The sequence below is a fragment of the Lissotriton vulgaris genome, chromosome 8 (genome assembly GCF_964263255.1).
Source record: "Lissotriton vulgaris chromosome 8, aLisVul1.2, whole genome shotgun sequence".
Lineage (NCBI taxonomy): Eukaryota > Metazoa > Chordata > Amphibia > Caudata > Salamandridae > Lissotriton > Lissotriton vulgaris.
The window spans coordinates 107,468,871-107,486,130 of NC_141696.1; the positions used below are offsets into that span (position 1 = coordinate 107,468,871).

The following is a 17,260-nucleotide window of genomic DNA, read 5'->3' on the forward strand; positions in this document are numbered from 1 at the left end:
CTAGTTCTTTCTTTTAGTATTAAATCTTTTTATTGAGCAACAAAGGAAACATAATATCTTTTACAGCCCGGTCCTCCGGTATGGGCACAGAGGGGTCGTGCACATTTCGATAGCATGAACATAGCTAATAGATGTTCCTGTTGCAAGCGTTAACACAGCAAGCCGCCTACAACCCATCCGGGCTGGCCGCGTCTTTAAGGCTGAAAGGTAAGTGCATACGGCGATAATAATGAGCATGTATAAAATAAAGAACTGGAAAAGAAACAAGTAAAGGAAAAATAAACACCCACCCCCCACCCTCCTCCCACAACCACCCCTCTCCTTGTCCACTGAGCAAAGGTGACGACTATATGGGACCATCTCTCTAACCAGTGCCATCGAGAGCAGAATTACTTGGGAATGTGCGCCTGCGTGGTTGCGCCTTAGGTTCTGGAAGTGGAGTGTCTGCAAGGCGTAGCAGTCACAGATATTGAGGGCAGCTCAGTTCTCGGAATTCTCCTGTCAGCAGGGTCAGAAACGGCCGCCAAAGAGCTGCAAAGTCTGCTCCCCGTCCTGTTTAGCCAATGATAGTTTCTCCATTCCCAGGATCGCCCAAAGCCTATGTAGCCAGCCTATTTGCAAGGGGGGTTGGACGGCTCTCCAATGAGCTACAATATTTTTTATAGCAGCCCCTAGTGCGATTGCAATAAGCCTCCCGCTCCAGGACTTTAGGGGGTACATCAAAGAGTTAGGAAGGCCCAGTAGGATATAAGCAGGGAACCTGGGTAATTGGGTGTCTAGGTGCGCATCTATCAGGTCTAGGATGGGGTTCCAGTAAGGCTGGAGGTGGTCGCAGCTCCAAAGTAGGTGTTCCAATGTCCCCAACCCTCGGCATCCCCTCCAGCAGTGGTCACTAATCCGGGGGTCCCATTGATGTAGCCGTTCGGGTGTGTAATACAAGTATGTGGCAACTTTGGTCATGGTTTTGGTGAGGCCTGCATGGTGGGCAGAGTGTCTAGCTCTATAGTAAACCCCTTCCCATTCTTTGCGTGAGAGTTGCCTCCCCAAGTCCCTCTCCCATCTGATCCGTCCCGCGTTGTAGGTGTATATGTTGGTGAGAAGTAGGTGCTGATACAGGTCTGATATCAGTTTTTTGTCGGAGGTGCGTGTCAATAGCCACTTCTCGTATGGAGTGATGTGGCGCTGTGCCCCGGGTCGGATCGATGGCTGTAGGGCCCAGTGGTGAACCTGCAGGTAGGGCAAGCGATCAGTTTCGGGTATGCCATAGTCCTCCTTCACTTTCTGGAATGGAAGAATGCCATTGAGGTCGAACATATGACCCACGTCTCTACAGGGTGTCTTTCTCCATGTCGCGTAAGCCCGGGGGTTAAGGCCGGGGAAGAAATCCGGGTTGCTGAAGATCGGTGTCATTGGTGAGGGGAAGGAGGTAAGTCCACGTTTGACAGCCACCTTGTCCCACACCTCCAGGACAGTACTAATGATCCGTGAGGCGTAGAGGTTGGGAGGTCTATGACATCGCGGTAAAAACGGGATGCCCTGAAGTGGAGGCCCCGCCACCGCCTGGTCCTGAAAGAGCCAGTGTCTGCCAGATTCCAGCTGGTGCCACTCCACCAAGGTGCGCAGCTGGGTCACCTGAAAGTATAGGGTAAGGTCGGGTACGTCCACACCACCATGTTCAGGGGGGAGTGTGGCAAGCGCGTGTTTAAACCGCGGACGGCGGCCATTCCAGACAAAGCGCGCTAGCTCCGATTGTGCCTTTTGGAGCCATCCTGTCGGTGGGTGTAGGGGAAGGGTCTGGAAAACGTAAAGAATCTGGGGCAGCAGGGTCATCTTAGCAGCCGCGATCCAACCCAGCCAGGATAGGGTGAGATGCTTCCACCGTCTGATGTTGTCACGTAGTCTGGAGCTAAGCCTAGTATAGTTGGCGTCTGCGGTGGCTTGCACCGTTGGGGCCAACAAGAACCCTAAGTAGGGGATGGTGGTCGATGACCACTGTAGGTCAAACTCGGCCTTGGCGTCCTCTAGCACCTCTGGCGACATTGATATATTCAGGGCCTCCGACTTCGACACATTAATCTTAAATCCCGATGCCTGTGCGAAGGTGTGGAGCTCAATAAAGAGCGCTCGGAGAGATTGCATCGGGTTGGTCAGGGATAATAAAATGTCATCAGCATGTAAACTGATTGTGTGTGTGTCCCCACCAAATGGGATACTCGTGATGAGGTTGTGTTGCCTCACCCGTTGTGCCAATGGCTCCATATAGAGCGCGAACAGGAGGGGGGAGAGTGGACACCCCTGTCTGGTCCCTCTGCCGATTGAGAACCGTGGGGAGGTGTGACTATTAACCCGGACTGCAGCGTTTGGTTGGCGGTAGCAATTAAATATCCGGTTGCGGAGGCTTTCTCCCATCCCGAACTTCTGTAGCACCAGGTCCAAATAGGGCCAATGCACCATATCGAATGCTTTCTCCACGTCGATAGTGAGGAGCATGCAGTCCGGTCTCGTCCGAGACCAGCCTCGATGAGGTGGAGTACACGTCTGGTGTTGTCACTGGTTTGCCGTTGCGGGATGAAGCCCGCCTGATCGGGCTCCACCAGTTGTTGCATGTATGGTGCCAGTCGACCTGCAAGTATGCCGGTGTAAAGCTTCAGGTCAATGTTCAATAAAGAGATTAGCCGGTATGAGCTACACCGCGCGGGGTCGCGACCCGGTTTGGTAATCACCAAGATGGCCGCTTCTAGCAGATCCGGTGGGATGGCACCGGGTTGGTCAAAAGTGTTGAAGAGGTCTCTCAGTAGTGGGGCTACTTGTTGGCAGAAGGTCTTATAGAAGGCTGCCGTGTAGCCATCCGGGCCTGGCGATTTCCCAAATTTGAGGCGTGAAATCGCTGTTATGACCTCCTCCAGGCCAATGGGCCGGTAGAGGAACGCTGTCTGCGCTTCATTGAGGGATGAAAGGGACGCACCGTGCAGGAAGTCATGGCCATCCTGCAGGTCGAGGCGGTCTGCTGTATAGAGATTAGCGTAGTAATCGCCAAAAGCTGCAGCAATGGCCGCGTCTTCTGTAATGGAGCACCGTGGCTAGGTTGGAGGTTTCGGACATTTTGCCTCTGCCGTTGTTCCCTCAGTCTGCTCGCCAGCAGCCTCCCGCAGCGGTCCCCTCCTGTATAATACGCGTGTCTGAGGCGCATGTCGGCATATTCGGCCACATCCTGGTCTAATGCCGCCAGCATTTTCCGTTCTGTGCATAGCTGACGCCACGCTCTTGCTGCCCCAGTGCGCTGATGCATCTGCTCCAGTTCTGCCACCCGTTGAGTGAGTTCGGCTCTTTTCTGCGCGCGTTCCTTATTGTTAGCTGAAGCTATGGAGATAAATTTGCTGTGAAGAACCGCTTTAAGAGCTGCCCACTGCGTGGCTTTAGAGGTATCTTCGTTAGCATTATGTGTGAGGAACTGGGCAAGTGCTGTCTTAATCCGCTCCACTATGGACGGTGTTTGCAGAAGGCTGTCTCGCAGACGCCAGTGTCGCTGTGGGCTGGGCGCGGCCGAGACAAGAAAGGACGCCGTTACTGGCGAGTGATCGGACAGAGAGGCCGGTAGAATCTCCACGTCTCGTGCTTGAGAGACCATCCGGGAGGAGCACACAAGATAGTCAAGCCGCGCATATGTTTTATGTGCTGTGGAGTAGTACGTGTATGCCGTTGTCTGCGGGTGCACCAGTCTCCACAGATCTACTAAGTCTAGGTCAGAGATGTGAGTGTGCCCTTCTGTCGATAGCGCCCCCACTTGACCGGACCGCTGACCAGAGTGGTCTGCAGTGTTGTGAAACAGAAGGTTCAGGTCGCCCCCGAGCAATAGGTGTGGGTGTGTGGTAGCTGTGGCCGCCTCCAGTGCAGTGTGTAGAAATTTCTCCTGGCCTTCATTGGGCGCATATACGGTACCCACTAGCAATGTTTGACCGTCTATTTGGAAGCGATAGACTAGCAACCTACCCCTGATCTCGGCTTCCTTCTGCAGCACCCTCCCCCCAAAGGATTTGGCCACGAGTATCGCTACCCCGGCCACCTTTCTGTGTGCGGATGAGAAAAATTGCCACGGAAATGATCGGGACTTGAGTCTGTGTTGGTCTTTGGGCAGCAGGTGAGATTCCTGCAGGAGGCAGATATCTGCCTTCGAGTGTTCCAGGAGAGATAGGACCGCTTTGCGCTTGACAGGGTTATTAAGCCCTCTCACATTATGCGTGAGAACTATCAGGGGATGTGTCATTCTACGTGATTAGTTGGGCCGGCTGTGTAGTGCGCCTGTATTGCCGTGGTCTGTAGCGGAGCCGTTCCGTGTTCCGCATGTGGGGGCCCGGAGGACTCAAGCGCAGACTCAATATACCGTGGACAAGGAGAAACACCCCCACCCCCCATCCCTACTTTCCCCCAACTCCCATTGCACCCTCCCACCTCCCTTTCCCTACCCTTGCCCCAACTGTGAGCAACCAAAAAGTGAACATTGTCCCAGTTCCAGCTATCAGTCCAGCTGGATCTGTGGTGAAGTGTAACATTAACGGGGATATAGTGGCAACGGCTGCCCGATGGCCCCCCACCCGACCCCCTCGCCGCATAGCGGCCGTGCATCTCAATCACCCCAGTCACTAGGACTCATGGCGCGCTGGCTGTGTCTTTCGTCACTTCCTGAATGGCAGCCGCGGGTTCCAGGGCTACTGTCTCTGGGCCTGGCTTGCTAACCTCTTTCCTATGTCGCTTGTGTTTCACCTTCTGCCAACCGTCTCTAGCTCCCGACTGGAGCGTCGATTGAAAGGTGGGAGCACTAGACTCGCCCTCGGAGCCCTCCTCCTCATGGGGAATGCCCAGCAGGTTGCAGGTGTCCCTTAAGGATCTGAATTGGTGAAGAGTGCCGTTCCATTTGAAAATGATGCGGAATGGGTGCCCCCAAGTGTATGGGACCCCTTTGTCTCTCAGGAAAGTAGTGACTACCTTGAATGACCTCCGTTTCTGTAAGGTGATAGCGGATAGATCCTGAAAGAGTTCCAACGTTTGACCCTGATAGGCGAGAGGTTGTTTCTGCCGAGCCATTTTCAAAATGCGCTCCTTGAGAGGGAAATCAGGGAGGAATGCGAGAATGTCCGGCGGGGGGCCAGCAGTGCGGCGTGGGGGGCCCACTCTGTGTGCCCTGTCTATTCTAACCTCGAAGTCCTCAGGCTCCCCCAGTATGTCACGGAACAGGCCCTGCAGATACGCCATCACGTCTTCCCCCTCAGCCTTAGAGGGCACATTCCGGACGCGGATGTTGTTGCGCCGTGACCGATTCTCTAGGTCTTCTGTGTGCGCCTGAAGGTCCATCTGCTGCTCCTGGAGTCTGAGTATGTCTTGCTGGAGTGCGTGCACTTCTTCGCCCCGTGCAATGTCCGCGTTCTCCACCTCGGCCACTCTCTCCCCTATTTCGTCTACGTCTCGACGTAGTTCCTTGTATCCTCCGGCCATTTCCTGCTTGAGGGTCTGTATGTCCTCTTTGAGGGAGGTAAACAACCCCTCCATGAAGGACTTGGTGGCTGGCGCTTCCCCATCGGGTCGGTCTCCGTCTTTGGGTTGGGGCACCGGCGTCGGTTTGTCGGGGCTTTTCTCCCCTTTGGTCGCTCCTTTTACAAACATGTCTGTGATAGTGCGCCCCGTTCTGCGGTTGGAGGAGGACATGGCCGCGGCACGTCTCATGTTGTCGGCGTCTCTGTGTCCAAGGAGCCGGTGGCGGGGTCCGATTGCTTAGTTCTGCCATTTGTTATGCATGAGAGAGTGGCTGCCGTGCAGGGAGGGTGACCAGATGGCTCGGCAAGGCCGGAGGGCCTGTGCGCCAGCCCTGGCCCGGGACAGATGTGGTCAACAATGTGGTCCTGGCAGACTGCCAGCTCTCTCTGCTTCTTGGGGATCGGTCTTATCTGAGGCGGGTGTCCGGGGAGCGGATAGCTGGGTATGCAGGCTCTTCAACTGTCTGCTATGGCGGTGGATCACCAGGCCCAGGACTCCCGCCCGCGATGGTTCCCGGGGGCACTAGGCGGCCACCAGCGGCAGAGCGAGTGTCCGTGTTGCTGGGCAGGAGGGTCGGGTCCCCCGGCGGCGCCCGTGTGCACCCCCCGTGCGTCTGTGGTGTCTGTTGGCACGGCGCGAAGGGCAGTGGCCGTCAGTGGGGGCCAGCCCCAGCTCCCCGGTCAGTGCTTGGGGTGGGGGCCTCAGTTGGCTGCACTTCTTTGCTGATCGCGAGGCCTTCAGCCTCTCTGTTCCCCGCTGCTTCACTCCGTGGCGGGCCAGGCCCTGCACCGGGGGCTTGAGTGCGCCCCCCGAGTTCCCGCCTACACCCCCTCAGGCCACTCCTCACCTCTGGCCTCCGTCACCGCCGGTCCCGGGGCGTCTGAGCACTCTGCGCCGCCGAACTCCGTCTCCTCAGCCTCGCCGCTCCCGGTAGGACGTTGCTGCTTCGGGCACCGCTGCACCTCCGCCAGTCCCACCGCGAGTCGGCTCCACAGCTCTACTGGGTCAGTCCCTGCGGTGGCGGTGGGTCGGTCTGTCATCCCCCTCTCCGGGTCACGAGCCTCTCGCTCCCGTCACGGCGCCTCCCCTGGTGTCTGCTGGACCCGGTCCCGTGCAGGCCCGAAAGCCGGGGCCTCAAGTTTCACGACCTCCGGCTGGGTCCCCCTTACTCCGCCCACTGGAGCGATGCAGTCGCGGCTGCGGCCTCCGGAGCTCCGGTTCCGCTTCGGTCAGGAGCCTCCGGTCCCTGGGCTATGGTGCTGATTCCGCAGAGAGCGGAGCGACTTCGCCTCGTCCAGCGGGGCGCTACAGGGCGGCGGAGTCCATTGAACACCTCGGGGCGGCCGCCATTACAGGAGTCGTGGTCGCAGGTCGCTTGGTCGTCACGTTTCTCACCCGACCAAGCAGGTCCAGTTACAGCACCGAGGAGGCAGTCCACAGCTAGGGTCAGTTGGCGACCAAAAACATGATGTTTGGGGGATGTTTGGCTATGTTAGGTGCGTTGAATGAGGATCGAGGCATTGAGCCACAGAGACCTGCGTCCGATCAGGCCGCCATCTTAGCCACGCCCCTAGTTCTTCCTTTTAAATAATCAGAACTATGAGAAAAACAATCCTTTTATGCTTGCAGAACTTCGCGAATCAGTGGCCATTGCTTTGATTACATCACACTTAGATTACAGCAATGCACTTCATTTAAACATCAGCGACTCTTCTTTGAATAAACTTCAGGTTATTCAAAATGCGCGTCTTATTTTGAATACCCCTAAACATTTCTGTGTAAGAGAAGGTCTTCGGAACCTTCACTGGCTTCCTGTTAAGAAGTGAGTGATCTTCAAAACTCTTTGTACAGTTTTTCTGGCTCTAAGCCAAAAGAGATCTTGGTTCATTTGATGGTCCTTTCACTGGTGCATGCCAAGCAGGCCACTCAGATCCCCATTTAGCAGAAAGGTGATTGTTCCGGGGTTCCTCAAAGCTAGATTGGGAGGATATTCCTTCTCTGTTGCTTCCGCAAAATTATGGATTACTCTACGAGCTTATATTGCAGAAATCAAGTCTCTGCCTTCTTTCTGAAAACATCTCAAAACGTGACTTTTTTCCTCTTAGTTCTTCTCCCCTTTGAAATCTGAATCCAGCAGCAGGTGTATGTTTCATATACTGGATCAGCACTTTGATCACCTTGGGTTTAGTGCGTTTTTCAAACCTGGTTTTCATTTCATTTTCATTTCAAGTAGCCTGACTTAGACCTGCCATTGCAGCCTGTGTGAGCAGTTTTAAAACTGCCATTTTTAATTGGCACAATAAGCCTTGTGCCAGGCCCAAATCTTCCCTTTTTATACATATAAGTCACCACTAAGTAGGCACTGGAGAGCCCAGTGGGCAGGGTTCAGTGTATTTAAAAGTAGGGGTGGGCGGAGTTTGCGGAGTCCTACTACGCGGAATTCCGCGGAGTCGAAAAAAAACTCTGCCACACTATGCGGTGTTCCACTTGCAGGCGGAGTCTGCCGGTGCGCCCGTTCGCGGAGTGCTTTTGCACGCTCCAAAATTGCACGTGAACGGCACTATGCAGTTCTAAAGTGTGTTCTAAATCGCGGGTGAACAGCACCACGCAGTTCTCATGGGCTCGCCCATCTTTTTTTTCTGCTCTCTGTTATGGTACTAGGCCTAAATTTTACTGTCCTTAATTTTTCTAATTCTTCCTCCTTATTTTTTATACTAGTGTGTGTCTTTGTGCTTGTGTATTTTATGTTTCTGGGTACTTTATGACTTTATTTTCCCATCTTTCCTTATTTCTTTCTTCTTTACTTTTCCTTCTTATTTCTACCCCACCCAGCACCATGGCAGAGGGACAATTTCCTTGCGTGCGGCGCCGCCACTCATGTGTGCAGCCCCGGGCGATCTTTTGGAGAGGAGGAGGTGGCAGCACTAGTTTTGTTTGTGCTGCGCCACCTCCCCTATATGGTGGCAGCAGGCAGCAGACGGTAGGCCTGGTAGTGGCTACCCCGTGCGGGATCATCGGCAGAGCTGGGGGACAGTGCGCCAGTGTGTGCAACGCACCAGCCAGGTTCGGCGCACCGCCCATCAGCTGATGCACCGTTGGGCTGACATTCTGAACCGGGAACAGGACCTGTTTGACCTGCTAGGCCTCGAGGTTCCGGGGCTCAGTGAGTATTAATTATTTGTTGTGTTTGTTTTCCAAATAGCATGCTACTCACACTCATAGGTAAGTTATGTTTATTTTACGCTGGTATATTATTGTGTGATCCAGTTTCTGGTTTCTGTTAGGCAGGTGCTCAGCGCTAGCTAATCACACTCATCAGGTGCTCTGTTTGGCTGATTAATTAAGAAGGGGTACTAAGGTCATAAGTGGCCTCTACTGTCTAGCATGTACTTAAAGCAAGAAGGTGTAGACTGTGAAAATGAGTGAGGAGATCAAACGTGAACCCATCAGCCCACCCATTGGTGGAACTTCATCATTTGGGTTTAAGAAGCTCCAAAATGGTGTCTACTAGGTGTCTCACCTTGATGAAAATGTGAGTACAACCACTAGTATTTAGTACACCAATGATGGAAGGTAATGTCTGAAGGGCTGTGGGAGGTAAAGAAAAGTTGCAGTGTTGAAAGCAAATGTGCTATAGAAAGAGTGGTGAAATAAAATTGACTAGCATGGTGCCTAATAAACCTTTATTCAGACGGTCACCATGGTGCCAAGATTAAAAGCAGAGTGTAAATGGATGTAAACATATATTACCATTTATAGATGCCATACCATGCCCAAGGAATTAACCTACTGTGAGTAGGAGAAGAAGTCACGGTATTCTTGAAACCAACTGCTCCCGCAATTGAGCTGGGAGATGGCCTCACCTCGCCTGGCGCCCGCTCAGGACAATGAGGCCCCGCTCTGTCTGTCGGTGCCTCGAATCCCTTCTGAATACCGTGACTTCTTCTCCTACTCACAGTAGGTTAATTCCTTGGGCATGGTATGTACTTTGAATCTTACTACCACAGTTGCAGTAGTGTCTAACTAGGTCCTGAAGAAAGCCTCCCGAGGCTGAAACATGTCGACCGATTTATCCATCTATAAATGGTAATATATGTTTACATCCATCTACACTCTGCTTTTAATCTTGGCTCCATGGTGACCGTCTGAATAAAGGTTTATTAGGCACCATGCTAGTCAATTTTATTTCACCACTCTTTCTATAGCACATTTGCTTTCAACACTGCAACTTTTCTTTACCTCCCACAGCCCTTCAGACATTACTTTCCATCATTGGTGTACTAAATACTAGTGGTTGTACTCACATTTTCATCAAGGTGAGACACCTAGTAGACACCATTTTGGAGCTTCTTAAACCCAAATGATGAAGTTCCGCCAATGGGTGGGCTGATGGGTTCACGTTTGATCTCCTCACTCATTTTCACAGTCTACACCTTCTTGCTTTAAGTACATGCTAGACAGTAGAGGCCACTTATGACCTTAGCACCCCTTCTGTGTTTTTCATTAGTCTTATAGGGGTAGGGTGTTATCAGGTCTTTAATCTCATATCCCCCTTCAGACCCTGTCCACCTTTTGTTTAATCTGATTAATTAAGAAGCCATTGCAGACTGTTCTCCTGTCACTACAGTGAATCGGTGAGTAGAGCATTCTTTCTGGGACTTTGTTTATGTAGCTCATACAGTTTCAGGTTATTTAATTGAATTCACAGTGATGTGAAGCATGAATTTGAATTTGAATTTGAATTTTAAAATATTTATAGAGCGCTCTTATACCAGAATCGGTTTCATGGCGCTAGCATCTATGCATTGCAAAAAAGGGAGAATGAGTTTGATCCATCAAGGGTGTGGAGAAATGTGAATAGAATCAAAGATCATTCATTGCAATGCATTAGTTCCAAATGTAGATTTTGTTAAGGAAATTTGGAATATGGATTTAACAACAGTTGATAGACTCGAGTCGAAACTAGTAGTACTAGAGGTGATCTGTTTTAGTGACTGCGTTTGCTTTTCATAAAACATTTTGTAGAGATTATGAACTGAATCACTTATCTATTTTTATTTATCTTCTTCATTTCTTTCATTAAGACCCAAGGGCAAGAAGAGGGTCTTGGAGAAGCTAATCAGCCGATGCTGACCACCAGCGCCGCTGCCAAGGGCTCTGCTGATCCCAGTAAGTCCTTTTTATGGCTGTGTGATCTTCTTAGGGTAGACTCTTGGGGTATTGGAATATTGGTGATGTCTATCGTAAAGATTCGGAAAGCAGGCCCATGTAAGCGAGTATTATAAATAAGGCTCCATGTTTTCAGTTTTTATGAATTTTTACAGATAAATACAGACAGAAAGCAATATGTTTTCTGTCTGCATTTCTTTTGTAAAGTGGATAAATACAGAAAACTGGGCTTCTTTTAAGAGACTCTCTGTGCTGTCTTTCATGAATTATAGCCCAACAGCTGAGCAGATGAACAGCATGGGAAGTGAAAAAACAGTATTACATTTCTTTAAATAATGGTATATGTGGACATACATTTATGGTATAATGCAAATATTTACCAGCAGATGTATTTGTATGTAAAATTTGGTATCTTAAATAGCTAAAACACGACAGACATCTAAGTGTAACTGCGTGTCTATCAGTTAAATAAATATGGAAATACACAGTTTTACAACTTCATTTATCCACAAAACACTAAATAAATATGGATAAATACAGATAAAATGGTCAAAAAATAAATATGGATAAATACAGAGGGAAATGTTAAAAAAATGAAATACCATAAAACAGGAAGCCCTAATTAAACATATTAATCACCATGTATGTTTGTTGAGAAGGCTTTCCTTTTCCTGCTTATACCTAGCTCTAACACAGTTCAGTTCACGAGTGAATTTAGTGTGCTGCAGAAACGTTTATTTATAGGTACAATATACTAGCAGTTCCCACAACAGTGCAGCAAGGCTAGAAAAAAGTATGAGGTCCCACTCCCATTGCATATGCAAACCAACACCATATATCTTTCATTGCCCATTATTCCACACCTGGCTTGTTTAAATTTGTGAACCAATCAATCAAATGCCCAGAGTGAAATTTGGAAGATACTGACGTGCTAACTGAGCTGCAGTGCTGCCTTGCAGTTATATTTGGGGTTGTGTATCTGGCTTGTCAATTATGTGTAATGTTTAATTCTAGCCACACTGAACATCCAGTGCTGCTGCAAGAGGAGATGGGTCAGTTGGAGGGAGAGAAGCGGCAACAGGGACGGACACTGGTAAGTCACATAATTTCTTGCAATTACTATGCTCAATAGCTATTGTCATGGCGTCACTCGTAGTCATCAAAAATTACCATAAAGTGAACCCCCCCCCCAACTTTACTAGTGACAGCAGTGGTTGAGTTATTATTGTCATGGCCTCTTCTATCTGCAACTCAGTAAAATCTCCCATAATGAGCGTTGATGAATTGAGGGCGACATGAAAGAATGGAAGGTAACGTAAGAGAAAGGAAATGGTATATGAGTGAAAGGGTGGATGGTGAAAGGGTGCGAGGGTGGATGGGTGGAAAGGTGCACGGGTGGGTAAACGGATGGATGGGTGAAAGGATGGTTTGAAGAAAGGGCTGCTATTGAAAGGGTAAACCATGGATTGAAAATTTGGGTGAAAGACTGGATGGGAGAAAGTAAAGCTTAATCATGGTGGATATGGGTGAATTAGAATGAAAGGATGAATGAATATTTGGATTGTTTGGATGAATAAGCAAGGCAGCTCTCCTAATGAGAAGCATGCTGCTCACCTACTTTGCTTACTTGGTTTATGTAGGGCTATCAATAGCATTCAAAGCTATGGTTCTAAGTGGGGGTTATTTGTATTCTTTGTTCTACTCCCTTAACTCGTTGTATTTAAATGAGCCAGATCTATCCTACCTATCATTCATCATGCCCCCTCCCCGCCCATGGTATTTGTGCCAACTATGACCGAAGTGCAGTATGGGTCAATCAATTTGTGACTGCAGTGTTGGCTGTGGAAAATGCGTCTGCTTCAGTTAATGCATTTACAATGTTTTCACGCATTGCAAACCGAACGTACCCGGTGTGTTATTCCTTTGCCCACTTAGTCACCTCTTAGTACTTCAATCCTTTACTTTTTCCTAAATTCTTCCGTCCCAGCCTACCAAATTAAAAAATCCATTCTTGGAATAAGCCACATTTATTTGATACCTATGTGATGTGATTCCAGAATATATTTCATGGTTTCCCATAACAGATTTAATTTACACTTGTTCAGATTTTTCCCTTTCTAATTGTACTGTGACTGAATAAGCCAAAAATGATGAATCGATGACCAGTGTAGTGGGCCCTCTAATAGATATTTTTTAAAAAGCTCTACCCTACCTGTCTACTCTCTCTACCCTACCCCCTGCAGTAGAGAAAATCAAGTTTCCCTTCCTCGGCTACTGCCCAGTAATGTGGGAGTAAGTACATGAATTGATGTCACGTTTGGCGTGTGAGATACACAGTGACAAATGTGCCAAATAAAATCTATATATTCCGTTCCTTTACCTGTAGTACAGTCCATAACATTCATTTTCCTCAACATCTACTAACTGCAGACATGATAATATATTAATATCCGCATTTCACACGTGAGGTGTGTGACATAGTATCTTATTTATTATTTATCTGCCTCTTTGGAGACAAGGTAAAAAGAGAAATGCATTTGGCGAAGAGTAGGGCCATTTGAATTAAAAATAGATAATTGTCAACTACAGCTATAGACAGTAGCAAACTAGTCAAGGGGCTAGCTAGCAATGAGCATGGCTTATAGTGCATAATACCATACTCATTAATGAGAAGTAATTTGTTTTTCAATTCAATTCAAGTGTCTGATTTTGTTAAGCCTTTAGAATAAAACTAATCAAATCACAGTTTTTTAGGTTTCGCCTGGCGATCCGCTGCGCAGCAGCGTTCATGCAGGCGAAATCTTTTGAGAACAGTCTGGGGCTTTGTTCCGCCTCTCTGTTCCATTGGCTAGCTCCATAAATGGAGGCTAGCCATTGGAACAGAGATGCGTTACTCATTCCCCGAGCAGATTTGTGGGCGTTCCGGCGTTTTTTACTCATCCCGCCCATTTTCGTGCGTCATGCGGCGGTGGGCGGTTGCTTTTTTTTCCAGCAAAGGCGTGTTTTTGTCATTCCGCCGAAGATGGCGGCCGCTGCAATCTCCCTCGGTGATGAGGCGATGGGCCGTCCATGGAGGGGGTGTGTGACCACTGCTGACCTCCAGTCTGAGATCACTGCTGATCTTAATACAAACTCTTCTCGGGCTTCATTTGGTGGAAGTTATCTTTCAAGGACGCAGCAAAGCTGTACGTGAGGAGCGCGGCGGAGCGCTAGGAAGCGCTGCTCCAAACTTCACATCAGGGCTTTGTATTCTGTTTTGCATCGATAACCGCAAGGGGGCGCCAGGCGCGAACATTTTACTCACTGGGCAAGAGGAGTTCAAATTGATTATTGCCTTATCAGGTGAGTTTAAGGGTGGTGATCGATCAGAGAAAGGGCCGATAATGCTCGACATTATTGGACTGAAGACTCCTGCAGCCGAGCACAGTATCCCGGGAGGCACAGTCTGCAGGCGGCCCCTGCCACTCAGCAGGTTTCGGACACTTTTTCAGACACAGAGTCCTAGGGCAACCCCCCCCCCCCCTCCCACAGCCAACAAAGAAACCAGGTGAAGGGATTCCCAGAGTTTCAATGTCCGCTTGAAAAGCACTTACCTGCACAGGGGGCGGGGCTTGCAATACGGGTGGACGCAGTGTGTCATGGACCCTGCCCGATGCAAGGAAGGAAAGACCCCCCCGCCACTGTGTGAACTGTTACATGCAAAAAATATCAGGGATCTGTGGGCCAGTCATGCCTCTGGGCCCCGGTGCCATTGCACCCGCTGCACCGATGGAAGCTCCGCCCCTGATGTGGTGGCTTCGGGTATGGGTGGCCTGGTCTCTGTTACTCACTCCGAGCTCCTCAGTGACTCTCGTGACCCGGCGGACATAGATTGGCTCCCGCCCGGGGTGAGTGGTCCCGTCTGCCGCCGTCTTGTTATAATGCACCGGGGGTCGCTGCTCCCCCCTGACAAGCATCGAGGGAGCCGGGTCAGACTGACCGCTGAGAGCGGCCCAGAGTCCGTGAATCACACTCTGCAATTCAGGAGCAAGGACTTTTCTTTCTGGTAACGGACCCTAGAGTGGCAGCCAGGCTGATCCCAGAGACCCCCCCAGTCTCCCACCCCCTCAAACACCGGTCATCAGCAAAGTGTTTACATCTTGCTTGTACAAGGTTCACGCAGAGCCGCCCCTCAGCTCTGTGCAGTGAGCACAGCCCCATCCATATATAAGGGATCCCAGCGCACCCTCTGCTGCTGGTGTGATCTCGGATCCTGGGAGCCTGTCCCCAGGGGGCCCTCGAGTCTCAGCCGCTTTGTGTGATTCTTGGCACCGAGGGGCCCTGTTTCCAATTAACGATGGGGTACGTGGAGCCATCATAATGATTAGGTGTCCTGCGCACCTTGCACTGAGAGGGCACGTATTCTCTCAGACCTCCCCGAGCCCATCACAGAGCGCCTCCTTCACCTTTGACACCTATTGTGATTTGTGACACAAAGTAAGTGCTCTCCATAGTGCCAGGCATAAATGGCTTCACTAGTTGACTCATTCTGGGCTGTGCAGAGTTCAGTTTTCAGTGCTTCACGTGTCATTAGGCAGATGACACTCGTGCACCACCTGGGGAGGGGTGGGTGGTTTCACAAAGACAGATGTGTAGTGTCGGAAACAAAAAACTCTCCATGCTGAAAGATGTGCAGACCTGCTTGAATTCCCAAATATACTGTTGTCTAATGATGATTTGTGTTTTCATAAGCGCGTGAGTACTATGAGATAGGCCTGTCTCAAGGATTGCCCTGTTGTTGGAGCCGGAGAGGCAACCTGAGCATTATTCTCTTAGTGGAAGGCTAGCACCTTCCCCAAGAGGCACACGCATTCTATGTGGTGATTAACATGTGAATTCCATGTGGTCCTTTTTAGGTTTCGCCTGGCATTTACAATGCCAATAGCTCTAACTTTTTCAAAGGAAAAATCGTTGCATTGTAAATGCTTGTTTAAAATCCTGTGATGTTATTCTCTGCCTGTTAATACTTTTCTGCCACACAGTCAGTGCATTTTTATATTTGGCAACATGTGTGGGTAAAACTTAAAATTGGCCTTGTGACTCTCTAAATCATAATCACCTCAAATAAATTCCAATGGCCCTAGGGGACCAGCAATATACTGCTACTGTGCCACCCAGTAATTTAAAATAATTGTTTGTACAGAACATTTTTTTCAATTTGTCTTTTTTGCTTTTCTCAATATAGTTGTTCCTGGTAGTCCTGCCGGCTCACCCACCAGGCAGGAGATAGCTGCCTGTTTGCGGTGGCAGAGTTTGGAGCGTATCTAGGTAGAATACTGGCATCGGGTGGTCCTGGAAGAGGAGGAGAAAATGAATGGACAACACCTGGGCCCCAGTGCAGTCGGTCGCCCTCAGCCTCCAGGTCATCAGGTCACCAGTGCCGCTACCAGCCAACTACTGCCAACCCCCACCACACTGACAAAAGGCCATTGATGCACTCCATCCTGCAGTGGCTGGACATCATCGAGGGCCCGCTCACCATGATGGAGAAAAGCCAGGACAAATTCCGGGCCGACATCCATTATGCCATCTTACAGCCCTTTTTATAAATTTTGTTTTGGTGGGGGGGGGATTTCTTCTTTGTTGGGGCTGGGTGGAGAGAGTGGGAAGGGAGTTGGGACTGGAGAGACATTTCTTTGGACATTTTGAGTTTTGGGGCTTGGGTCAGTTTTGTTTAGGGAGAGGGATGGGCATGTTATTTGAGTGAAGAGGATGGGTTTCTTTGTAAATAATAAATAAAGGGGAAAACTATTTTATTAAATCTAAATGTATGCGTCAAGTAGTTTCTTTTACTTTTACTTTGCACTGCTGCCTTCAAGTAGGTTTACGCAGCCTGTTTATGTGCTTGTAACTTATGAGAGAGTGTAGCACTTAGTTATAGAGTCTGAACTTTTATTTCTCTAACTATCTTGACCATTATTGGGAATACTGCCACGATGACCTATATTTGTGTACAACTATCCAGATAAACAACAGTAATAGTTACTTTCTTACTAAGTTAAATTTCATTCATACTAGTTGCCTTACCAGAATATACATACAGCAATAACAGGGTAGGCATCACAACTTCACAACAAGATCCCGCTTCCAGTTCCACCCAGGTGAGCTCCAACTGTAGTATTGATCTGAATGATTGATTGACTATCCATCGTAGGCAACTAAACTGAAGAGTGAGCTAGTGGGTTATATATTCATCAAAGATTTACAAAGAATTGACTCCACCTGATGTAGAGTGAGTCTCTACAGGAGGGAGAAAGGGAAGACAGGATTCAAATAAACAACATTTTCAAAGAGGGGCAAGGATGTGTGGTGAACTCAGAAAGGAAAAGAAAACCCAAGAAGGAAGGAATACAGACAGAGAGTAAGAAATAAGACAAGATACTAACAGCTTATCAGACGCAGGAGAAGAACAGAGTACAACTGTAAATAACTTTCAGTGCAAAGTACTTACCTGTGCCTCACATATCTTTTCTGGGGGACTCTGAAAGGGAACTCTCCTATCTAAAAGAAAAAAGGGAAGGTC

At 49.3% G+C, this 17,260-nt stretch overlaps 1 long non-coding RNA gene across 1 annotated transcript; it reads left to right on the forward strand.

The window, feature by feature from the left end:
- Positions 1–10,613: 10,613 nt before the first annotated feature.
- Positions 10,614–16,514, forward strand: LOC147693552 (uncharacterized). Its single transcript, XR_015299113.1, has 3 exons — positions 10,614–10,698; positions 11,713–11,791; positions 15,923–16,514. It is a non-coding gene; the product is annotated as an uncharacterized LOC147693552 (long non-coding RNA).
- Positions 16,515–17,260: the final 746 nt, after the last annotated feature.